General features: G+C 47.2%; 1 protein-coding gene across 1 annotated transcript in view; it reads left to right on the top strand.

Moving 5' to 3' along the window:
* The first annotated feature begins 3,868 nt into the window (after window positions 1–3,868).
* Window positions 3,869–26,905, top strand: part of NACC1 (nucleus accumbens associated 1) — a 59,381-nt gene continuing 36,344 nt past the window's right edge. Inside the window, exon 1 of the mRNA XM_086961894.1 lies at window positions 3,869–4,948. The gene's annotated coding sequence lies outside the window, so the exon portion shown is untranslated. The remainder of the gene's footprint in view (window positions 4,949–26,905) is intronic.

Here is a 26,905-nt window from a genome sequence, read left to right on the forward strand (position 1 = left end):
CGATGACACCCTCAGCGCCGCCGAACACCTGCACTTCCAGATAAACATCGACCCCAACACCACCCTCAGAGGAACCCTCGTCTACAGACCCGCGGCCACACTTCAGCGACTCCATCACCGACTTCGTCAGCACGCACGCTCTTGCATCCACTGACTACATCCTCCTCGGAGATCTGAACTTCCACCTTGAGAACACCAACAACAGCAACTCCATCACCCTGCTCGACAACCTCTGACTCAAACAGATCATCATGACTCCCACCCACTCCGCCGGATACACGCTCGACCCCATCTTCTCCGCCAGCCACCACGTCACCTTCAGCCACACCACTGATCTCCACTGGACCGACCACCGATGCATCCACTTCACCTTTGAGAAACGCACCACACACAACGGACCGTCCCGCCGCAGCTGGAACAAGGTCACCGAAGACCAGCTAATCGCCACCCTAGCCCAAAAGCCACCAACTGACACCGCCGACACTGCCGCCCGCAACCTCTGGCAATGGATCGACGACTGCGCGAACACTCTTACTCCGGTAAGAAACCCTCAAACAGCCGCACCGACAGAAAATCCATCTGGTTCCCGCCAACCTCCAGGCATCCAAGCTGACCTGCCGAAAACTCGAGAAGAAGTGGCACCACGACCAGATACCGGACAGCAATGCAGCCCATAAGAACGCCATCCGCAGACACCACCAACTCATCTGAACCTCAAGGAACGCATCGACAACAATGCTCACAACAGCAAAGATCTCTTCAACATTGTGAAGGAACTCTCCAACCCCAGCTCCAACTCCAACGACATCCTGCCATTGCAAGACCTCTGCGACTTCCTAGCCACCTTCGTCCACCGCAAGATCGCAGACTTCCATGACAGCTTCAACGACCAGTCCCCCCCAACAGCCACTGACACCTCAGAATCACCACACCGACCCCCTGCTCTCCTGGATCCACGTCAATGACATCATCAAAATCATGAACACCATCCACTCCGGCTCACCATCAGACCCCTGCCCGCACCACATCTTCAACAAAGCAAGCCCCACCATTGCACCCCATCTCCGGAAGATCATCAACAACTCCTTCGAGACACCCACTTTCTTGGAGATCTGGAAGCACGGAGAGATCAACGCCTTACTCAAGAAACCCAAGGCGGACCCTAAGGACCTCAAGAACTTCCGGCCCATCTCCCTACTCCAGTTCCCGGCGAAAGTCATCAAGAAGATTGTCAAGAGGCAACTGACCAGCTCCCTCGAGGAGAACAACATCCTGGACCCGTACCAATCCGGATTCTGCAGCAACCGCAGCACCGAAACTGCCCTCATCGCCGCCACCGATGACATCAGGACCCTGCTGGACAACGGAGAAACCGCGACCCTCATCCTCCTGGACCTCTCGGCCGCCTTCGACACCGTCTGCCACCGCACCCTAGGCACACGCCTCCACAACTCAGGGATCCGCGACAAAGCCCTAGACTGGACCACCTCCTTCCTCACCGGCAGAACCCAGAGTGTCCGCCTCCCTCCATTCCGATCTAAAGCCACCAAGATCATCTTCAGCGTAACTCAAGGATCATCCCTCAGCCCGACACTCTTCAACGTCTACATGGCACCGCTCGCCCACATAACCCGATCGCACGACCTCAATATCATATCATACACCAACGACACCCAGCTGATCCTCTCCCTCACCAAGGCCCCCATCACCGCCAAAACCAACCTCCATGAAGGAATGAAGGCCATCGCCGAATGGATGAAGAACAGCCCCTGAAACTTAACTCGGACAAGATGGAGGTCCTCATCCTCGGCACCACCCCCTCCGCCTGGGACGACTCCTAGTGGCCGGCCACACTGGAAGCTGCACCGACCAAGCACGCAACCTGGGGTCATCGCTATAATGACCCAGCAAATCAACGCTGTCTCCTCCTCCTGCTTTAACACCCTACGCATGCTCCGCAAGATCTACAGATGGATCACCACTGGAAACAGAAGGACGATCACCCAGGCCCTCGTCAGCAGCAGACCGGACTACGTCAACATCCTCAACGCGGGAACCTCGGCCAAACTCCAGAAATGACTACAACGCATACAGAAAGCCTCTACACGCCTCATCCTCGACATTCCCTGCCACAGCCACATCACATCCCACCTGAGAAACCTGCACTGGCACCCTGTCAACGAGAGGATCACCTTCAAGCTCCTCACCCACGCTCACAAAGCACTCCACAACGCCGGACCAGCATACCTCAACAAACGACTCACCTTCTACACCCCAAACTGCCAGCTTTGTTCCACTGACCTCACCCTCACCGCCGTCCCCCACATCTGAAGAGCGACTGCCGGCTGCAGATCATTCTCCCACCTCACCACTAAGACTTGGAACATCATCCCCATCCACTTGCAGCAAACCCAGGACCTGCTGACCTTCAGGAGACTCCTCAAGACCTGACTGTTCGAGCCGGCAGTGGCAGCAACCCCCCCCTCCCCCTATTCCCAGCGCCTTGAGACCCTCACGGGTGAGTAGTGCGCTTTACAAATGCATGATTTATTTATTGTTACCCATCTGCTCTGGTGATTGGGTGAAATTGTGTCGCGACAGGTGTGGTGGAGGCTTGTCCAAGTTCAAGGGGCTTTTCAAAGTTACACATACTTTCCCTCATGCAGTGGTACTGGAGAATGGAGACAAATGGAGTGTAGCACTCTATCAGAACGGGAGTGTTGGTGATGGTGTTGTTGAAAACCACTGCGATCAGTCTCTCAGCAATACTTTTATGTTTATGTTTGATTACGATTTGACTCCTTCCTGACAAGTGGGCTTGGGTGCATGTGGAAGCACTCAAGGCAGTGGAGACTCTCCCACTCACTGACTTTGAATGTCTTAATCCTGGTGGAGGGGAGACGAGGCTTAGAAGGGGTCGTCATCCGCCAGTATATCTCAATGATTATATTTGTGCTTAAATGTCTTCTGGTTCATATTTGTATACAATGATTTGTGTTCTAATAATTTCTAGGTTATATTTTTATATCATGATTTTTTTTCCGTGTTAGCAAAGTTATTGTTGACTTACTGCTTATCACTTAGCTGATGACTTTTAAGTTCCAAACATGTCAGTTGGCTGGCCGATGGGCAGTCACGTTTGTACTGCAGGGAATACCCCTTACAATAAAGACGCTTCCTATCTACCTAAGTTGCAGAGAGTCGTCTTTCCAGATTCCAAGAGCTTCCATGAATAGAAAGAAGCACTAGTATAAATTTATCACGACTTTAGATCAGCGTTTTCTAACCGTGAGGTTTCTTTTACTTGACCGTCCTTAAATTCCTTAATTGAAGCGTTTCCAACATATTCAGTTACTGTCAGTAATACTTTTGAGAACCTTTTCCTTAACATTGATAAGAATGAGTGAAATGAGTTCGAAATTATCTGATTCCCATAGTTAATATCAGCAGATTTCTTCCAGAAACGAATGGGAGTGAGCCCCGTTTCAAGATGGTCGACGGGATTCATGGACTGACCGGCTATGTATTGGGGCGCCACAATCCGCCGTCTGCGTCATTACGTTGCTGATTGAATTCATGTGTTTGCCTTTTCGGAAATATAATCTATGCTGCAATTTCTTGTATATTCCGTGAACTTTGTCCCGTTCTAATATGACATTTAAGGTGACTCAGTTAAGATAACCTCTAGTAGTTACGTTTATTGAAATGAAAGACGGCTATCTTCGTCCATTTTCTCCAGTTTCCTCCCGATCTACGATGGCTGGCTTATTAGTCCTCTTTCGTTGGCTGTTGCTGTCTGGCTCGCTCACTCAGCGTTTGCTTGCTTTTCCTATCCGCCGCCCCTCTGGTGCCGAGTCTGGGCTGCTCTGTCTGGGCTGGCGGCGCTCGGTGTGCGGCACTGCTCCCTGGCTGACAATGAATGGCCGCGGCGGCTGGAGCCGGAGGTGGTGCCGCTGAAAGCGGGCGGGAGGCTGGGCCCTGGAGTCGAGCTAGGACGCTCCGGTGGCGGGCCGAGAAAAGGAAGGTGCCTCAGAAGGTTCCAGGGCCCCTTAGGGCCACACAGTCTTGAGTAGTACCCTGGAGTGAAAAAAACAGGGCCCGAGTCCAAAAAGGGGCCCCAAAGGGCCACAACACGACAGCAAGGTCTTTCAGGACTTCGAGTTCTGAAGCCCGGCCATTGAAACCTGTTTACTGTCCAGAAGAGAGAGCAGGGCCCTTGAGGGCCCATACCCGGAAAAGGGCCCAAACAGGTCAGGGTATAAAGGGCAGGCCCCCCGGAGACTAGATCGTGAAAGCAAGAGTTCCTAAAGGCTTTATACCGAAGAAAATACCCCACCTGAGAGCCCTAAGTGAAGGGATACTGAATCCAGACGGCGGAAAAAAGGTAACTTGGTGGCCACACAGCTCGAAAGGGGGACTCCAGACTTTTAATCGAGAGCCGAGACCCCGTCCTGTTTACTAAACTGGGAGCAGATTTCCTGTGAGACACGTTATCAGCGCCCCAGACTTGAGAAGAAGGCTTACGAGGGCCACAAACTTGAAAGAGGGTCACTGAGTGAAGAGCACGAGTCATCGAAGTACAGAAAGTAATAGGATAACTGGATGTCAATAGAGAAACGGGCACCTCTCGAGAGCCCCACAAGCAGGACCTGAATCACTTTGGGCCCCTAGTTGAAGAGCAGTACCCCAGAGAGCCACAGTGCTGAGTCTAGGTTCACGTGGACAAGAGAAGGCCCAAAAGGGCCACACAGTGCCTTACAGGATCGGATATTTACACGGGACTCACAAGAACCACAGAGCTCAGCACACATCCCTTACTGGCTACACTGTTATTGAAGCCTACTGAAATACAGCCCAAACGGGCCCCATCAACGAGAACTGTGCATCCCAGGGCCAAACAGCCCGGCCAAGGGCCCCCAAGAGCTTCAAACATCTGTGAACCAGACAGGTGAGAAACCACGTGTGAATAGGGAATACGCACACCCTACCAGGAAAGCATAGACAACCTTTGTATGCGCTTTGGGGGTTATTGTGTCCCTTACGTACATGTTGAATGGGCAGGCTGTGTGTACAGGAACTGGAGGGACATACCACGCACTGACCCTGGAATGTGAGTGGGTAGTATATACGTATGATGTATGGAAATCTTGGTTTATGTTTTCCAGGGTAGAAGAGACCACTCATTGTCTGTGCTGAAGTGGATGTACATGTTCGGTGTTGTGGGGCGGGTGCCACTTAATTTAGGTGCTCTATTGTTGCAAATGGGATTAGTGGACCACTTATGTATGCACTTCTGTGGAAGATTTTAATGTAGTTCCTGGACTTAAGGAAACGTATATTGCCTTTAATAGTAAGGAGGAGCCTGTATACATTTACTGGTTTGGTAGATCCCGGTTTATATGTCAGCTTTGAGTGAGAGGGCCTCGTTTTGTATACACTGGGAGGAAGGGACTTATGTGTTTGCTGTGAAGCTTGACAATCCTATTTATGTGCACGGAAGTGTCCTGCAAATATATGCTGTAGGGAAATGGTACTTGGTATATCCTTCAATCTTAGTATACGTAGGTGGGAGCCCAGCCGGAATGTACCGCGTTTCGAAACCTAAGTAGGAATGGATTGGGAGGCTCCAGCAGCATTAATGTTTCGGAGAGACCGGTCTTTGAAACCTGTTGACTGTCCAGAATGAAGAGCAGTGCCCATACCCGGAACAGGGCCCAGAAAGGTCGGGGTATAAAGGGCAGCCTCCCCGGAGACTAGATCGTGAAAACAAGGGTCCCTAAAGGCTTCATACCGAACTAAAGACCCCACCTGAGGGCCCTGAGTGAAGAGAAGGGCCACTATCCAGACGGCGAAAAAAATAGTCTTTGTGGCCACACAGCTCGAAAAGGGGACGCCAGTTTCATAGTCAAGAGCCGAGTCCCCAGCCCCTGCCCTGTTAACTAAACTGGCAGCAGATTTCCTGAGAGACAACTCCCCGAATCGGCTCCTCCAGCAGCATTAATGTTTCGGGGAGACCGAGCACCGAGAGGGCGGGTCATGTATGTAGGTGCTACAGAGGGAGAGGCCATGGTATATGTCCTGGAAAGTGAGAGTTGGGTGTGTAGAATTATTTACTGATTATAAAATATTTTTGTTCGGAGTACTCCCCTTTCAGATGTAAGCACATTCGAAAAAATATTTAAAAACTTACGCAAAACGTAGCATTTAGACACAGAAACATATTTCATTTAGGTTCATGTTATACAGGAACTCTTAACTAAAATGGTTGTCAGGGCCCTTAACACAAGGCATTTGTGATAACCAAGACTTGGTAAACCATTGCAAAGAGCAACAAGCATTCACAAAGTCGATAGGTGTGGTATAGGCAAGCTGGTGCAATGGTTCATTTAAAAAAAAAAATGTTTTCATTGCAAGCATAAGCAGTACAAATAATAAGAATTTGATATGATCCTAAACGCGACCGCCATACGATTGCATTAAACATTTGAAAATATATAACCATTGTTTATACTTTTAGTATAACAGTACTGGTGCTTACTAGTAGGCACGGGTACCTATACTAGCAATCGAAACCCTGATTTATTTTCATAGACATCATGATAAAATGAGTCCTGTTGAGGGTGCCCTTGGCTTCGAGTTCCTGAAAGCTGAAGACAAAGTATTAACACACAGGAATGACTATAAAAAAGATAAAGAATGACAAGAAAAGTTCATTAGTAAACTCTTAGCCTTCAGTCATGGGACAGAAGTGCACTCTTCTTTTAGGTGGATGTGCCCGTGTGATCCTCATGTCAACAACACTCACAGTTGCAATAGAGCTAGTGGGTGAAGTGTGCGGCCCCATGGCTTCCACGCTTGGGTGTGTGGAAGCAAAATCTGAAAGCCAATTAGACCAATGGTTTAAGAGTTTTGACACACAAGCCCTCTATGTGTAGATTAAAGTGAATTTTTTTGTTGTAATTCTTTTTATTGAAACATGCATCGGTTCACATAAACAATACAGAGGACACAAATAGTAAAAAGATAATAAAGTGCACATTTCTAATTTGATTCATTTTGATTACACGAGGGTGCCGAGATCTGAATCTGTCTGCACGCCAACATTATACATTCTTAAGCTAGAGCTTAATAAACATTCTAGAGAAATTACTGAGGAAGGGGAAGAAAAAAATGAGCAATAAAGAAATGCAAAACAGTTTAGTTAACTCTTTGGCCAGAAGATTCTTCTGTTAAACTGATCAAACGTATAACTACTGCTTGAACTATATGTAAATTTAGTTCAAAAACTTTTTTTTCTCCAAGTATAACTGCATTGGCTTTCTCCATCAAATCCATACTTCATTTACATCATCACATCTCGGTTGGAATTTTCATCACTGTCCAACTATAATTGTATATAACAACGTGGGATGGCTCGATATGTGGTTTGCCTTGAGGGGTTAATCATATATATTTCAGGGGACTGTCTAGACGATTTGCGCTTCTGTTAAAATTGAAATGTGTTTTTTATAGGAAAGTCCACTTCTGGTTCTCTAATAACTTTGTCCCATGCCTACTAATCTTTTCCCAAATCATACCTATCGTTCCTCTCCCTCCAACTGTAGAGGGGGCACCGTTACAAGGGGACCCCAAAAGTGCCATCTTGCACTACAACAGATATATACTACAGGTTTTTTTCTGAAAAATAGCTAACCGGCAGTGCACCATATTCGGTAGGCACAAGGTAGTTGGATGTATTCGATCCCTTGGGATCCTTTGATATATTTTTATTTAGATGTTAAAGAAAATGGCTGTAATCTCCATGTTATGTATATATATTATACAATAATATATATCTTCTAAAAAAGTTAAATTCTGCTTTGTTTGGTTAACATTTGGTAATGTTAGTCAATAGCTGGATGTGCCGACCAATCTGGACATTGCCGCCAGTTTTTAGTTGGTGGGCGGTTCTTTTTTTCTAAACGGTGATCTTATCGGATCTTGTCTGTGTTTTGGATCATAATTAGTTTGAACTTGATGCGAACCTGTAACGCAGGGACCTGCTTGCTTCTCCTCTTGTGCACACATTTAATATCAATTATTTGCCTTTTTACGGGGGCGTTTGCTATATTAATGATCTTGATCATTGTATGGCTGCCATTAATGATCTTGTTAATTGTATGGCTGCCATTTTGGTTTCTTGATAGCGGCCACTAGCATCAATTGTTTTGTTAACAGTATAAATCGTCATTGGCCTGTGCAACTCCCCCGCCCAGTCTGTGCCCAAATAGGGAATATAAACAGTCTTATTATTAAAGTGTTTGAAGTATATTGAAGTGTAATGGACCACAATCACTGTATTGGGGGCATGTTGAGAGTGCTGGAGGCCAGGAAAACGTCAGAAGTTGGTATGACATCACAAACCCTTTGAAATCCTCTGAAAAACTTAAAACACTTAGGGGAAGATTTATCAAACTTTCAGGCAGCGCAGAACAGCAAGCCAGCTTCCTGCGCTGCGTGAAAGGGCAGGCATGTGCCATATATAACATTATACTGTGCATTCCTGTCTTTTCTTTTTGGTAGCGCACTATGTGCTGTCTAGTGCCAATGCAGGCACCCTTGCACCATGGTGCAAAGGGTGCCTGTGTTGCAGTCAGAATTGTATTTTCTACTGGAAGGGTCACATTCCTGCACAAAAACAATCCTCTGAGGCATTTTCCTCTTTCTTTGTGTGCTGCAGAATGCATTACACATAGCAAGAGAAAAAACAATGAAAAATTAAGATATTTGTTTGTAACGCCTCCCTGGGGATGTATAACATTTTCACACAGTCCCAGGTCCACCAGTAATGGTAAATATGGGAATACGCCATAATTCATAGGTGGATGCGTGGGAACACCCACACTCCACGCATGGAACGCCACCCTCGGGCAGAGTAGCGTAACTCAGCTATTTGTGCTGCTTGCGTTACTCTAGATTTATCAAATCACTCAGAGCCATGCAAGGTGGCCTTGTGTGGCTTGATAAATCTAACTTCAGTGTTGCCTTGCCCTTGCGCCCTTTTGCGTAGTGAAAGGTCAACCCAACACTGATAAATTTGTCCCTAAAATGTTCCATTTGGGTTACCAACAGAACCTTGCCTCCTACCCTCTATAGTACGCATTATGACACCCATGGCGTTGTCTATGACAACTTCGAAGACGTCACTTATATTTACAGAGTGTTGTAAGTATATTATATGTTCAAACCGTTTCAGTGAACAAACACAATGCTTACAATGAGGATCAAACTATATTGCTCAATTTCCTCATCCTTTCATTACTGACTCACTGCTGTTAGTCATCTATCATTTAGACTTGCAACCTCCCTATTCAAACTTGCGTGACCAAGAGGAGCTGAGGTTGCACCAATAAGTTAACATGGCAATTACAGGTGTTTTTAAGCTTTATGACATACACTCCATATCAGTGTAGGTTTGCTCACTGTATTCCGCTTGCCCAATTTGTCTTAATCTAACCTTAAAAAGGCTTCTAATTGAAATATATATTTTGGATTAATATCACATAGGACCTCTGCTCTTTAGAGAGAGGAAACTGTAATGAGTTACTGGAGTAGCAAGGTACTATTGATGTAATGTAGTTAAAGGGCATTGTATATGTGTGGAAGGGTAGGCAATCCTGTATGCGCTACATTGAGGAGCCCTTAATATGTGTGTACTTGAATAGATGGTTAGTGGATTAGATGAGCCCAGCTCTGTATGTAAAGTGATGCACAAACAAATGATGGACGGAATGCTGAATGAATCAAACATTCAACCCAGCCAAGAGATCTGAGTTAAATCCATCGTTCTTTTGCTCGCCATGCCACCCCAGTTTAGACCCAGCCATATGCAAATCAGTTTTGACCCTGCTCCTCATGGGAACAGTCCAGTCCGATCTGCTAAGCCAGGTCCTCCCTGGACCAGAAACAAGCATCCTGGCACCGGTTTCCGAGTTTCAACCCTCATCAGCCAGGCTAGCTTGAATCCAGGGGCTCAACAATCAAGGGACCCACGTCTGGGCATACCCATCCCACTTAGGGCGAAAAGTTTCCGCAAACAAATGAACACAGCATTCCGTCCCATCATTTGATGCTGTAGCACTTTTCGCCCTAAGTGGGATGAGTATGCCCAGACGTGGGTCCCTTGCTCGCTGTGCCCGGGTTCAAGCTAGCCTGGCTGATGAGGGGTGAAACCCCGAAACAGGTCCCAGAATGCTTGTTTTCTGATCCAGTGAGGACCCAGCTTGGCAGTTCAGGCTCGACTGTTCCCATGATGAGCAGGGTCAAGACTGAATTGCATATAGCTGGGTCTAAACTGGAGTGGCATATTAAGCAAAAGAACAATGGATTTAACCCAGATCTCTTGATTGGGGGTGAATGTTTGATTTACTCCGCATTCCGTCCATCATTTGTTGCAGTAGCACAGCTCTGTAGGTATGCACAGTTCCGAAGAGGTCAGAGTATATGTTAGTTTGGATTTGTTGCATTTTGTCACTTTATATTGTCTCACAGCCTTCAAATTGGATAGGAGAAATGGTAAAGGGGACTAAGAACTAGAATAAGAGGACAGAAACAAGGAAATAGCAAAGGCGTTTGTGGACAGAGTGCACTCCCTTAAAACTATTTTCTCACTTGGCGGAGCTATAGTGCAGTGGGGATATATGACTTTCGGTACCTGGCCTGCAGGGATGAAGGAAAAGTAGTAGTGAAAGATGCAAGCTTGATAGCTCCTGAACTATGAGGATGGTTAGGGGAGAAATGTAATCTGAACAGTGACCGTGAGTGGAATGAGTGCCTGATGGAACATTAGAAATGTTACACTGTGAGAGATAGTAAGGCATGCACAGATGGCAATTGAGAGGCAGATGAATATCCTTTCAGTCCCAGTTCACTCCCCTAATGTTTACAGTCTGTTCTCTTATACAGCCTCTCCTAATAGATGCATTTTCCTTTCGGCTTTTGAAAGTAGGATTGGAAGGTTGGGGATCTTAAGTTTCTGAGGTAAGGGGGGCATGACTCTGCCATGGACAGTGAGTGAAGCTCATGCTTGGGGTGTAAGTTGAGGAACTCTGCACTTTTGGTTAGAGTATTTATGAGACAGAAGCAAGAGGGCAGACTTGAAGCACCTGAATTTTGTGTTTAGAACACTGTTTCCAACGAAGTCGGAGAGTCAAAATACTTTAACTTTACTGGCCTAACAAGTCTTGCCAGAGTAAACCTAGGTACATAAAGAGCAAGGTATCTTTACCATGACAGTTGCGTATTAGTGGTATAGAGCAATGCTTGTATCTCAATTGGCAATTCTCTTCCTCGATCATCCTTTATTGGCTTTTGGCTTCATGCGTGGTAATCTTCTACTGTAGAAGTAGTGATACTGTTGATTGGTATGACAGAGAGAGGCATGCGCAAGATATTAAGACTCTCTGTGGTCCAGCAGACTCTAGGCACATGCATCCAGTAGAAATCTGCGTGCAGGATCGTTCCAGCACTGTACATGTGATTACCGTTGATCCTCAAGTTTTTAGTACTATATTGTTACTTGTCTTATAGATGCTCGCGGAATGCCTACCCAATCAGTTTTGTGGTCTCTTTCACCATCTTAGCAGTGACTGGTACTTAGCACTCTCCTGCACCAACCTTCATGTGTGTTTCAAAATTATCTAGAAGTTTGGGGAAGAGGAAGGAGTCTGCACTGTTACTGTACAGGGGTTGGTACTCTCAGAGGAGATGAAGGGGATTTTTGAGCTTGGCTTTGAGAGTATATCTGTGTAGGTAGCATAAGCCTATGCCCTCTTTCCACTACGTTGTGAAAGGTTTTATGGTGCTGCTGGTAACATCTGATTGGTCTTGAGAGAGGTCCTGGGGGAAGCAGCCTAACCATGGAACCTTGCGCCTGGATCTGTGGCATACTGGATAGACTTAAAACGGTCAGTGAAGATTCATCTGTAAAATCTTTTGTAGAGGGCTTGTACAGCACTGTGGCCAGTGCTTCAGGTAGTAAATTCAGGTGGCTGTCTATTGAATCTTGCTGCTTCACTATGTAGTTCCTTGGAGTTCTGCGTGCGCAGACACTTTAAGGAGTAGAGCAGGCAGCTGCTTTGAGCCCAGCTATTGAGTGTTTGAAGGCTCCAACGATTCTAGGAGATCACAGCACTTAAATTATTGTTTTTAGCTAATAAAATCACAGCCAGGCTAAGCAGATACAAAGGAGCATGAAACAGCATTCTCAGCTAAGCCCAGCAATCCAAATTCGTAGGTAGGGTTCGGAGCACCCATCCCTACAGGATGCTGATGGATCACATTTGGGTTTCGTTCTTGGGTAATCCTCATCATGGTAGTAGATATGGGCTCTCTGTGAAACTAATTATTGCCACAGAGACCTTGCATTGGGTACTGAATGAGTTATGCTCACCCAAATTAGTTTTAAAACTCTGAGGAACTACAATTGTAGCCCAGTCAAGCTTCGAGGCTGTCCCTCGATGTATAAAGGTAAGACAACTAAAGTTTTGCCAAACTAATGTGAGTTAAACAAAGTGTAAACTGATTACATTTCAACAATTAAATCACCATTGATTTGTTATAACATTGTGAAACTGTCCTTCATATTGAGTAATTTGAATATCACTGACCAAAATATTTCACTTGTCATACAACACATATGGAATGATTGCAAATGAGATCAGCCTTCTGAATTGACCTACAGATTGTCGTCTCTTGCGAAAGACCTCTTGTCTACAATGCAGCACATCGAATGGGCTTGGGGTCAGCCCCTTGCTCGTGATTAGATGGAATTCTTCTCTTTCAGTTCCATTGTCCTTGTTTGATGGCATTGCTTGGTGTTTTTCTGCTGGTATCACCTCTGAAGCTTCTGCTGGTATCACCTCTGAAGCTTAGCTTGTTTTTGCCATTGTTTTGTTTAGCTCGCTTGTAGCCTTCCAGTAGTGACATAAGTAAACACCTTTTTTATTTTGCTTGTTGCACTCCATGGGAGCGCATTGTGTTCCATGCTCTCTTCGCTGCCCTCAATCTCGGTACTTATTTTATTTATCAACTTTTTAGGTCTGTCCTTTGAGACAATTTTAGCCATTGCTCTAAACTATTGATCTTTCGAAAACGTAGTACGTAATATACATACAAAAATAAGCTTTTAGTACGCAGGCTTTATCCAGTGGTCGAATAAACTGTCATTCACATTTTGCTTCTACCTACCATAGTATATAATATGGAGCAACAGGTGAGCCCAATTAACTGATTGGCTCCCTTCACTTTGATTGACTGCACAAAGCTTGTGCACATTGTTCACAGCCACCTAAAAGTTGTTCCTTTCTCTTCAGTGACCAAGCTGGTTCAAAGTGTGCTATTTATTTTAACATTAAAATCCAGATATGTATTTTGACTGCATTCCTGCTTCCTGTTTAGACGGGATTTGTTTAATTTGTTTAATTTGCTGCTATATAGTGTTTAAATTACATTGTGACATTGCAGCTGGCTGCGATTTGAGGTTTTGAGAGCTTGGTTGGGTTGTGAGTTATTCTTGTATGCATTCCAGACTCATGAGTTTACTTTCAAAATAAAATGTTCACAAATGAATGAAACTAGGTAAAAAAGTTTTGCTAAATTATTTTGAAATTTTAGGTTCCATTTCTTTAAAGCATCAGTAAGTAAAATGTTTTAATACGTGCTAGTATTTACCAAAAATGTCCATAATGGGAAATCTGTGTAATCCGGTTCAACAAGATTATGGGAAACATGAAAATAAACAAGTGTGGCAAAGCCATTAAGTCTGACATTGGTGCTCAGCCTTTTGGTTTTGTCAATCCGTGTCTTGTTCTGGCATGGTTTTTGTAAAACATTGTTGTAGGAGCTGCCTTTCCCTCGCCATTATAGCAAATGGCAAAATGCAAAAATATTTTTGGGTCGGAACAAGCACACATTGCGACTGTTGTTTGTGGCACTTAACAAAATTTGTGTGCTGATATGCTTCTTGTGAAAGAGCAGAATGCTGTCACGATGAAGCCAGCCGATAGATAAAGAAATACACTTTCAATAAAAACAACAGATCTTGGTTAGCACCTGGCCAAATTAGGTGCCTGTTAGCTCCAGACCTAATTAGATGCCCATTTCTCAAATAAAGTCACAAAGGTGCATCCACGGTATATGCCCTTGCATTAGTTCGGATTTACTCCTTTCATTAGTTCCCAAGAATTTACGGAAGTAGGCCAGGGAAACATACTCCTAAAAAATATTTGGGAACTCCATTTTAGCAAAAGCAAATATGCAGGTCTCATGCGGTAATCTTTTGAGCGTTTACAAGTTCACTATCTTGCCAACTTCTTTTTTCCATTAAGTTTTACTTCTGCCCTTGTCCAGGAGTAAATTTCCAACCTTTCTCAGAATGGAAAAAAATTACAGAAGAGTTGGTGAAAACCCCTAAAACATGCTAGTTAGTAGGTTTGCACATACCCAAAGGGTATTCTAACCCTGGAACTATTCTTTACTGCGATCTCCCAATGCCAGTATGCAGATTTGGGGAAAAGTGGCAAAATAAGGGAATTGCAATTATTCAGACTCTAAAATAGTATGAGCCCTGACATAATCGGAGAGGCTATTATCCAATCTCTTACATAATGACATTGCTGCCATAATTTCTTTTCGCACTACATGTCGCCAAAGGGGCAAGTGGATTTTGTTACAGGTCAAGTAGATTTAAGTCCCATGGACAAGTAGATATTTGATTAAATTCCACACCCCTGGGCCCTGCAGCTTACTTTCCCTCCATGTGCATTATTTGTATATATTTTTTTTACGGGACCATGTACCATCTTGGAATTCATTTTTTAAAAGCATAATAAAAAAACAGTCAAAGGTGGCTGCCACACCACATGCGCATGGTGGCATTGCTTTGAGAAAAAAAAATAATCCAAGATGGCCTCAATGTATGTGTGTACACATATGTCAGGGACTTCTTAAAAAATAAACTTATTCTTAATTTTATTCTTAATTTATCTAGATAGCAATGTGCCATCTCGGAATGGTAAAAACAAGCATTGTCAAATCCAGTAGGTTTCTCGAGCAGGAGTTAAAGGCTATAGCAGTGCTGCTTATTATAGCCCTTTCAGAGTCCTCTGTGAAAGAAGGTTTGAGCACACGTGTGGAAACTCACTTTCATAACTTTGCCTCAATGCACATCGGGCTACAGACCGATGTTCATTTAGTTTGGCAAAACAATTGGACGAGTAGGTAAAACTCATTTATTGGAAATGGGTTGCAGATGGGTTGAAGGGATAAATTACAGCCTGTCAAAAAAGCCTCTTTATCAGATTAGGTAATTAGCATATTTTGCATTGTCTTAAGTTTTGAACAGGTGTTTTGCAGGTGTAGGCTAACATGTATATATGATTTGTTGGGGGTTCACAGAATAATACCCGTGGAAAGTGTGTATGTAGTTTCATGGTATTTGTAAGAATAGTTTGTATCTGTGCAGTGTTTATGGGGGGAAGTGTGCACTGGAATTTGAGCTATGTATGCTTAAGCATTCGAGATATGTATTGGTCCTGTGTACGCGTACATTTGGAAGTGAGATGCTACCCTTTTTTTTCAACCCTCAGAAATCTGGGTCACCCTAAGATGGGGGAACCGGTGTGCCACGATTCAAGGGTCTGTAGAAATGTATTCAATGCTATATGAGCTGGTAGGCTTTGTGTGCTTGTGTCAGGCCCTCAATTTCGTTGATTCTTGCAGTGGATTGTCCAGTCTCCTCCCGAGTATAGAGGTTTCGGTGACCTGGCAATGCGGTGTTGGTCACTGCTTAAATAACCACGGGGGTATTGAGGTGCTTTGACAGGGCTATCTATGGTGGCCGCAGTGCTGGAGAAGCAGGTTTGCTGGTAGTCAGGCTGAGTGTGCACTGTCATATTCGTGCTCGTTACGGTACTGGAATAACAGGTGTGCTTCAGGATAGAGCTCGCATGCATTTTAGGGTACAGGTTTGGTTACCATACTGAAAGAACGGGTGTGTTGATAGTTCGGATGGAAGTGTAGTGGCAGTACTGTGTGTATGCGCCACCACTGGAAAAAAATAGGTGTGTTGCAGGTTAGGTGAATGATCCCTGTGCCCAAGTTTCCACTTCGGGTTTTTTGAGAAGCCCTTGTCGGGCGCCTTGATGTTTGCCCCCTGTCGGTGCTGCTCCTATGCCCACTCTGCGCCATGCCGCCGACTGGTGCTCCTGGTCCACAGCCTGTGAGTGAAATCTGGGGCTGGAGCCTCCCGCAGTCTGAGTGTTTGAAGCAGGCGGCTCATTAGCATAACTGCAAAACAAAGGCAGTCTGGCTGGTGCAGCCGAGAGGTGCAGTGTCTGATGGGTGCTGGCGGGGGCGTCTGTCCTCCTTCACCCCCGTTAACCCCTCGCTCTGGAGGCCTGGCGCCTCCCCCCGCCCCTGACCCGCACTGCAGTGTCTCCCTCCCTGTCTCGTGTGTCAGTAGTTCCTTGGTTACCTCCCGAGCTGCCTTTCGGAATACTTAATTCTGCTGCCACTGTTTACTCGGTCTGTGGCACAGCCCTGCCCAGACACACTGCAGCTGCCTGCTTTTGTGTCTGTCTGCTGACTCTGCGAGGAGCGCGCCTCCCCCACTGCTCGCTAGTACACCACTGCACCAATACCCCACAAATATCAGGGTTTTAAGCTTCTCCGCCTGTCTCGGAGGCAGACCCCCACTCCCAAATTAGAGAAAATGTGTAGGTCAAAAAGCCTGGAATGCCTTTTTTATGTTATTTTATCAGTTTTTCAATCCTTGCAAATGCGAGAATAGAGAGGGTCTGCGTACATTTTCCATAGGTGGAAGTTCGTCTATACTCCCTTCAAGGGGCAGGCGCTGTCCCTCTCAGTCCTAATAACAATTGAACTCTTGCGTCAGCGGTCACCAGACCCACATGGAGGTGCATTGGGAGAGCGCTTTGGCGTTACCAGTACGCTGGCCGAGAAACGACGGCTGCACGCCAGAATGCAGACCCATAGCAGGAGCTGCGAGACCTCTGCTTGAACAGCAGGGGGCGCAGCAGGGGTCTGCGTTGGCGGAGCCGAGTGTGACTGCCAATAACTGAATTGCCGAAAGTGCTGTAGGTGCTAATATTGACACAGCTGGCGTTGCTTTTGTGGCCTTTTCTGTGCATCATGGGGAGCAGTTGCTGCTTCTGGGCAGTAAACCTGATAGGGATCGTCGTTTACCACTGGTATCCCACTGACACAACCTTGGAGAAGCAAATGCTTTCCTCCCTTTGGGGACTTGCCTACCTAAAGGTGGGGAGGGCGCCCTTTAAGGGTTCGATGTTGGTCGTCGTAAAGTGTTTGGAACTGAGACACTCGATGACACAAGGAGTTACACTTTAGCGTTGTCCAGACAGAGCTTGAGGCCATAAGCATGAACACATTTTCCCATAGACACAGAATGGGCAAAACCTTTTGATACATCTGGCCCATAGTTTCTTATGGAGATTACTTCCATTTGAATGTAGGAAAGCTGGGTAGCTAAAATCATGGCCAATACAGAAGCCAGAAGACCCTAGCATCTCCAACGGCTGAGGTACAACTGAGAGCCCTGCAATGTGACTAGCCTTGGGCGTTATGCTCGGAGCTAATCCAAGGAGACCTCTGCTATATTTGTGAACATTCGGGTGTAGTAAGACCTGTTTAGCCAGTCAAAATGGGAGACTTGTCAGTCTTGCTGCAGTGTATTATGCTGGCCATGATACAACCCCGCCCGTCCCCTTTCCTAATTTCTTTGCGATTCTCTGTGTAAGGATGGTGGGCCCATAAGGGTCAGTGGTGGTTGTTTAGTGTGCTGAGTGGTACGGTTTTCGTCTACACTGTTTCAAAAGTATACTGTCAAACACAGGAAGACTGCTGGTGCAGGAGTGGGTGTAGGACTGAAATCAGTGGTCGTTAAGATTTTCAGTTGTCACCCCAAGGGAGTGAGGGCACCACCTGGACCTAATGGTTCACCTGTTAGAACGGAAGAACTGGGATCTGTAGTGTAGGACCAGGCACAACTTTAATCACACAAAGGCGATGGGGAGAATTCTTGCAAATAGTCTAACCACTGGCAACTGCTCTGGGTAGCAGTGCAACCCGTCGTTTTAACCCATTGTACCACTCTAGACCGCCTTATGTAAATCAGTACTGATCTTGCTTCTACAGCCTGTCCCGAACTGCCAAATGAACCCCCTCCAGAAAGGACTTGCCAGTCACATACAGCTTGGATCCTATGGCATTGTGAGCAAGGGACCCATCTCTGGGCATACCGGTGGGCACTTGGGGCATGACATCGACCACATAAAGGTTGATGGAAGGAATGCTTGTTAATAGTCTTAACTACTGGAAATTGCTTGGGGTAGAGTTCCAACACATTGTTTTTCGCCCACTGTAGCACTCTAGGCAACGGTACGTGGACAATATATCTGAAACTGGCTAGATACAATATTAAAAAAAGATTCATGATTTAAAGGGTGACCATGTGCAGTCAAAGAACACTGTCGCAAGGCCTGAAATTGAAGGTGAAAGCCACTTGTGTCCATCTGAAGACCCTGCATTATTCCTGACCTGCTCAGTAGATGCCACGTCCTCTTCTTCCAATGTCACCCTTTAAGGCCAGGAGCACTTCCCTTCAAGTCCTCGACCTCGACATATGCTCTTCAGTTTATTCTGTGTTGTTGACTTTCAAGAACCTTGAAGTCCTGGCTGGCTTAATTTGTCAAAAGACTACAGGGAGTTAGGCCTTTTCTTTTGTCCTCCAGACCGAACACCTGCATCTCCTCACACATCTCGTACTGTAGCTTGCAAATCTTTAAAGACTTGTCTCAGCAGCAGGTCTTCCCATGTTCCTAGGCCTGGTCCCTTTTTTTAAAGAGGGAAATGACAACCAGCAGAGTCCTGTCTCTGGTAAATGGTTCTCCGGACTGATAAATAGTCTCGTTTTGAAGTTTACCATCAGTAACCAGTGTTTATCCTCATTTGATTGCAGTGGTGGGAAGCCATGTGCAACCAAAAAGCGAGCCTTGTTCAAAACTCATCCACTCAGAACAGAGTACTTTTTCTGGGTAATTTACGTTGTTTCTGGAAAGACCAAGAAGAGGCTGAAAGCAATTAATCAAGATGAGCTGATTAGCTCTGACAGTAACTAGACTCAGGTAAGCAAGGCACTGCTCAACGTAACACATATGGGGAAGGCAGACTGTGGTTGGCAGACAATATTCTTCCAACCCAGTAGTCAGCAACATGGTCTTGGAGGAAGAATGCAGTGGCAAGAGTGCGTAGGTTGTCATGCCGTAAAGGAAGAACAGAAACAACCTGATCGGCAGTAGTTGTACAAGAAACACACATAAAGTACCCAATACACGCACTTGGCAGGAAGTAGGAGATGGGTGCTGCACAGATTTTGTAGTGAATGGTCCAAAGTTTACTTCTCCTTCGGGGATGGGCAAGTACTGCTATAAACCTTACTCTGCTGATGCTAAACTCCATCCCTCTCGGCATAGCCTGGACAAAGTAGTTGGACTTCAAGAATCTAACGTCGCCACCAGAAAGGGGGAATGGAGATAGATCGAAGGAAGGATTTGGAGGGACCAGAGGGGAAGATTTAGGGGTTGGGAGGCTTAATGGCATTGTTGATACTGTTTACGGAAACTGTGTACAATTTCAGAATGCAATGGTGGATGAGGGGAGGGGATGGGTATGCGCAGTTATGTGTTTGTTTTGGACTATACTTCAGGGACACAGATGTTCACATGATGGATGCACTGTTGATTTCTCGAGGATGCTTTAATTATGATGGCGGAAAGGGTCTTGGATGACGTGATAACCTGTGATAATGCCTCGGCTAGGGCTCCGGTGCCCGCCCTGACTTTGATCTCTTGGAATGTACGAGGTGTGGGGGACAAAATCAAGAGGGGCTTAGTGTTGCAATATGTACGTAGGGCAGCCCCGTCGCTGGTACTGCTTCAGGAGATGCATTTGGTGGGTGTGACATGTAAGGCATTGGATCGGTGGGGATACATGATGGTGATACATTCTAAGTTTTCCTCTGGCTCTAGGGGGGTGGGTATCCTACGTGTGGAAGGATACACTAGGACGATTTGCAGCTATCTCTTGCCTATGGGAAGGTCGGAGCTTTAATGTGGTGTCAGTCTACATTCCACCTGCCTTACACTCAGTCGCCCTCCCCGCACTTAGTGCATTTCTGCTCACATTACCCGAGGGCAAGCTCATACTGGGCGGAGATTTTAACGCGGTTCTTGATGAGGCTCTTGACCGCCACCCCAGCAGGACGACAGGGAGACATAAAGCTCGGCTGATGGGATATATATAGAGGCTATGGGTCTTACGGACGGATGGAGGTATAAACACCCTGGGGATCGAGGATATACCTTCTACTCGGGGGTACACAATAGTCTATCACGTATTGATCATTTTTTACTCTCTGCGGATAGTTTGCCCAATATATAAGAGGTAAAGATAGGCCGAGAGGCATTTCAGACCACTCCCCAATCTCTATGGTATACTCCTCACATGCAAAGGCCCGGAGACGTTTCTTCCCGATTGCACCTCATTATTTGCAGGTTCCCAAAATTAGAAAAGACCTAGTCCTGGCTACTAAGTGCTACTTTCAAGAGAATGTCGCCTCAGTGGATTCTCCTGGGATCCTATGGGAGGGATTCAAAATGGTACTACGGGGCCAAGCGATAGCTTCCATAGCAGGTCATAGGCGGATAGTGCAGGAGGACTTAACAACTCTAGAACTTGACCAAGAATCTTTACAGAACGAACATGATTGAGACCCCAATGAGGAGGTTAAGCGTCAGTTGCACCTAAAACAGACAGAGTTAGCTGAGTATCAGCAAACGCAGGTTTGTCAACGGATTCTGCGCACCCAACATACTATATATGAGATTGGGGATAAGGCAGGAAAGCTTCTGGCATGGCTAGATAAGAAAGATAAGGTCCAAAGGACGATAGCGCAACTTCGCTCCACCAATGGCACGATGCACACTTCCCCCACGGACATAATAGATACGTTAGCTGACCACTACGAAGCAGTTTACACTTCCTCCTCCAACATGACCTCTGTGGAGGCGCAGACGTATATCAAAGATATCCGGATGCCCTCTATTTCGGGGGCTGACGCCAAACTTTTAGAGCCTGACTTCACGGCAGAAGAGGTTATCAGTGCTATCCACTCCTTACAGTCAGGCAAGGCGGTGGGGCCTAATGGGGTCCCAGTAGAATTTTACAAGAACGTGTCAGATCAAGTGGCCCCACATTTACTGCGAATGTTTGACGATAGTTTGGCTAAAGGTGAGCTGCCTAGGGACCAACGCATGGCTACCATTATAGCTATACCAAAACCTGGTAAACCCCCGGACGAATGTACATCATATCGCCCTATTTCGCTACTGAATGCGGAGGCGAAGAAACTGGCTAAGATGATTGCTGTGCGCCTAACACCACGTTTAGAGACCCTGGTGCATCCGGACCAATCCGGATGTATGCCAAATAGGAGCAGTGCTCTGAATTTGAGGCGTGTGCACGCGGTGATGTCGCAGATACCAGTTTTATCGGAACCGGCTGTGATCTTGTCCTTAGATGCGCGAATGGGCTTCGACATGGTCGAATGGCCGTATCTATTCGCGGTACTGCGACATCTAGGTTTTGGGCCAAAGTTCTGTGCCTGGGTCGAACTCCTGTATACTAATCCGCTGGCGCATGTGGTGGCTAACGACCATATTTCTAGAGATTTCAAGCTTAGCCGCGGTACTAGTCAGGGGTGCCCCATCACCTTAACATCGCCCTCACAGACCATCTCTCGCGCACTAACATCCTGGATGATACGCAGAATGGATTCCGAGCCGGCCACAGCACGGAGACAGCCCTCCTATTTATGGTGGAGCATCTTCACGCGGTGCTTGATGCGGGTCAAACGGCGGCGCTTGTTTTATTAGACCTGAGCGCCGCCTTTGACACAGTCTCGCACAGGATTCTTCTGCAGCGCCTGGAGGAAGCGGGCGTGGTTGGCTCCGCTCTTCAGTGGTTCTGCTCGTTCCTGGCTGACCGTTCTTTCTGCGTGGCTGTTCCGCCCCATAGGTCCAAATCACATCCCCTGACTCTTGGGGTCCCGCAGGGATCCTCGCTGAGTCCCACGTTGTTCAATCTTTACGTGAGGCCGCTGGCTGAGGTCGTAAAGCAGTGGGGTATGACCATGGTGTCATACACTGACGACACTCAGCTAGCGGTCACGATCAGCGGGGATTCCGGGGTGGAGGCCCCAAGATTCCGGGATGGACTACGGGCGGTTGCCAGTTGGATGACGTCCAACTGTCTCCAACTTAACGCTAAAAAGACAGAAATTATGGTCTTTGGCAAACAAGCGGAACTTTGGGGCGACGCATGGTGGCCCTCAGAGCTGGGTCCCACCCCTACTCCGGTCTCTGAGATAAAAAACTTAGGGGTGTGGTTGGACCCCACCCGTAGCTTTGTCTGCCACACCAAACGCATTGCGGCCTGCTGCTTTGGCATCCTGCGCAACCTGAGACCTGTACTTAAATTCTTCGACGCCTCGACCAGACAGCTCGTGGTACAGGCAACGGTGATGTCTCGGCTTGATTATGCCAGCTCCCTCTTGATAGGGATAAATCAGGCCGAACTCACCCGTCTCCAACGTGTGCAAAATGCAGCCGCCAGAGCAGTCGTAGGCTTACCCAGGTTCTATTCCGTCTCAAACACCTTGCGCTCTCTTCACTGGTTACCAATCAGGCAGAGGATCCAGTTCAAAGTGCTTTGTATGTCCTACAAGATCCTTAAAGGTTCCCCTGCCCAGATTCTTCAGAACCTTCTGTCTCCCTACATTCCAGGTTGCTCTCTACGTTCATCAGACCTCGAACTAGCAGCAGTTCCACGGTTTAAACGTAGCCGGGCTGGGGGACGCTCTTTTCGTGTACGTGCTGCTGCCCTGTGGAATGCTCTACCATTCGAAATACGGACCCTTGCTGATCTGCTCTCATTTCGCAGGGCGGTTAAGACTTTCCTGTTCCCTTAGTCTTTTCCCTTTTACCTGCCTACTCTTTTAAGTTGTTCAATCTGTACGTGAGACCGCTGGCTGAGGTCGCCAGGCAGTGGGGCCTAACCTTGGTCTCATATGCCGACGACACACAGCTAGCGGTTACTCTCAGCGGGGATGCGGAACAAGATGCCCCCAGGTTTCAGAATGGACTGAAGGCGGTGGCCAGCTGGTTGACGGGGAGGAACTGTCTCCAGCTCAATGCCACTAAGACAGAGGTTATGATTGTCGGAAGGGGAGTGGAACTAAGGGGTGACCAATGGTGGCCGCCAGAGTTGGGACCAACTCCGACTCCGGTGTCGGAGCTGAAAAACCTGGGAGTCTGGCTGGATGCTGGTCTTACCTTCGTAGGACACACCAAAAAAACAGCTGCCTGTTGTTTTGGCCTGCTGAGAGGCTTACGACCTGTCCTCAAATACTTTGACGCCCCAACCAGGCAGCTGGTAATCCAGGCCACTGTCATTTCTCGCCTGGATTACGCTAGCTCTCTCCTGGTCGGGGCAATCAGGCTGAGCTTACCCGCTTGCAACGGGTGCAAAATGCTGCGGCCAGAGCGATTGTCGGCCTGCCCAGATTTTGCTCGGTGTCAAGTGTCCTTCGCTCCTTGCACTGGCTTCCAGTGAGGAAGCGTATCCTCTTCAAGGTCCTTTGTTTGACCTTTAAGATTTTGAGAGGTATAGGCCCTGAAATTATGTCCAGCTTTCTTTATTTCTATGTCCCTACGCGCACCCTCCGTTCCCAAGGCCAGGCCTTTGCTGTGGTTCCTAGATACAGGCTTTGCCATGTGGGGGGACGTTCCTTCAGCGTCAAAGCTGCAACAACTTGGAACTCTCTCCCGGTTGAAATTCGCCTGCTGGAGGACCTCACGGCTTTCCGGAAAGCCATAAAAACCTTTCTGTTTTAGTTAGCCCCCTCATGTTTAGTTCCTGTTATGTTCTACCTTGTCAATGCGCCAGGACGCTCCTTAGCTGGAGTAGCTGTGCGTACAACAAATAACAATAACATAACATAACATGTGGCTTCCTTGTCAGGCGCCGGGACGCTCCTTTGCTGGAGCAGCTGTGCGCGTAATAAACGCTCGTAACATAACATAACATAACCTCTGCTTTTCGCGCTGGCTCTGGAGCCATTGGCGGCATGGATACGGTGGGACCCCATGAAAAAAGGTCTCAATTGGACTGAATCCTGGGAGGATCGTATATCGTTGTATGCCGACTATATTCTCCTCTATCTGACTCACCCCAGGCGTTCTCTTATGGTTCTTCTGGACATCTGTAAGATTTTCGGGCGAGCCTCGGGGTATACCATCAATTGGTCCAAGTCAGTGTTGTTTATCCTTAACGGACCCCTGCCGAATCTCCTAAACGGCTGCCCTCTGACAGTCACTGACAGACCCTTTAAATATCTGGGGGTGTGGGTGACGCTGATTCCGGAGGTATTTCACCAACACAACCTGCAGCCACCACTCGAACGGTTTCGCGCGGATGTGCGGCACTGGCACACTCTACCTTTAACTTTGCTAGGGAAGGCTGCGTTATTTAAAATGATGACGTTACCGCGACTGCTTTACATACTGGAGAACACTCCATTTCTAGTGCCTCCCAGGTACTTCCAGTCCATAAATGCGTTGGTTTCTGGTCTATTATGGGGAGACAAACCGCCACGCATTTCCCAACAGAAGTTAGTAAGAGGATGGTTTAATGGAGGCTTCGCGCTCCCAGATGTTCAGTTGTATTATTGGGCATCACAAATGAAGATTATAAATCACTGGCTCCATGCACCGCAGACGGATCCCGCAAGGGAGTAGGCATAGGAGGACAAGCCCTCTCCTGGCTTGAGAGCTTTCTGTCCGGGCGCTCACAATCCGTCAGTCTGGGACCGTATCGTTCCCCCTCAAGAACACTCACGAAGGGGGTGCCACAGGGCTCATGCCTAAGCCCCACATTGTTTAATGTGTACGTGGCCCCCCTTGCCGAGATTGTGAGAAAATATGGATTCACCCCGGTGTCCTACGCTGACGACACCCAACTCCTCTATCCTTTCCACTCCCTAAACTCCAATGTCAGGGACAATTTCGCGGAAGGCATGAGGGCCATCTCCAACTGGATGGCTGTCAACCGTCTCCAGTGCAACGTCGGAAAGACGGAACTAATGCTATTTGGCAAAGCGTCCATACTATGGTCCCCCGACTGGTGGCCTCTAGATCTGGGCCCAGTACCCACCCCAAAACTCACAGTAAAGAACCTGGGGGTGAAGTTAGATCAAAATCTAACTTTGAAGGAACACGCCAGTGCAGTTGCAGGGGCATGCTTTCACACAATTGGTCTGCTAAGACGAGTCTTTCCATATTTATCTGATATCCACAGAAAGACCCTTGTGCAGACCATGGTGATAAGTAAAATTGATTACTGCAACGGGCTCCTGATACAAGCCAACGAGGATGCTATAAACCGCCTCCAGGTAGTCCAGAACACAGCGGCAAGACTGGTTTTGAACGCCCCCCCCAGAACCCCCTCCAAACCTCTGCTCCGAGAACTCCATTGGTTGCCAATACGACAACGCATCAAATTTAAAATCGGCTGCATTGTTCATAAATGCCTGTTCGGAAAAGCCCCCACTTATCTGACCCAAAAGCTACCCCTCTACAAACCTGACAGAGCATTACGTTCTAGCAATCAATTACTAATAAAAACTCCACTGGTAAAAAAAACCAGACAAGGTGGCAGAGCCTTCTCTCTGATAGGACCCAATCTATGGAACAACCTACCCCCCTGCATCAGACAAACCTCCAACCATTCCTCCTTCAGGAAAAAACTAAAAACTTGCTTGTTCCTGGAAGAATAAATAACTAGCCATCAGTCAACGACTCCACCCTCTGGTAACACCTGCCATACCTCATTGCGAGCAAAAGCGCGGAGATACCCCGTATAGGGTCGATTCTTGCGCTATACAAGAAATTAAATAAATAAATAAATTCAAGGCGGATAGATACGACCTGGGGGATGGAGGAGTGCTGGCTGCACTTTACGATCCTCGAGGCGTGGCGTCACTGCTGGGCCCTACGGCCCACACGGTGAAACTCTGGCACATGGCGTCGGCCCGCCTCAAATGTAAAGACGCAATTACACAGATGACACCACTCTGGGTGTCACGCCTCCTCGCCCGTCTCTGTAAGAGTAAGGGATTTGAGGCCTGGGACCATATTGGCATCTCGACAATTGGAGACCTCTACGGGCGAGGTAAAATCCTCACATTTGACCAACTAGCAGCCCAATTTTCCTTGGCAGAAACGGAACGTTTTTATCTGCAAATCAGTCATGCCCTTAGGTCGGTGCTTCCGGCCGAAGGAAAGCTACCGGAATCCACTCCCCTGGAGGACAGACTACTTACGGAACACATGCTCAACAAGGCGACCTCACTGGTCTACCGTAAGTTGATTAACAACATGCCTGACCCCATGGACAGACTTAAAACTGCTTGGGCTGCGGAACTAGGTGAATTTGAGGAATCACACTGGCAGACTGCGCTTTCGTCACCCCGGGAGGTGGCGGTGTCATCTAGGCTTAGATTGATGCAATTGAAAGTCCTGCATAGAGTCTATTTCACGAGAGTTACACTACACAAGATTGGGAGATCCACGCACCAGTACTGCTTGAGAGGCTGCGGGGAGGCGGGGATGTTCTATCATACTATCTGGGATTGTCCATTGATTGCTGACTACTGGTCCAAGGTTATGAGAACAATATCTCAAGTCGTTAGGGTTTCGCTGCTCCCAGAGCC

Source organism: Lissotriton vulgaris, chromosome 1_1 (genome assembly GCF_964263255.1).
Source record: "Lissotriton vulgaris chromosome 1_1, aLisVul1.2, whole genome shotgun sequence".
Taxonomy (NCBI): domain Eukaryota; kingdom Metazoa; phylum Chordata; class Amphibia; order Caudata; family Salamandridae; genus Lissotriton; species Lissotriton vulgaris.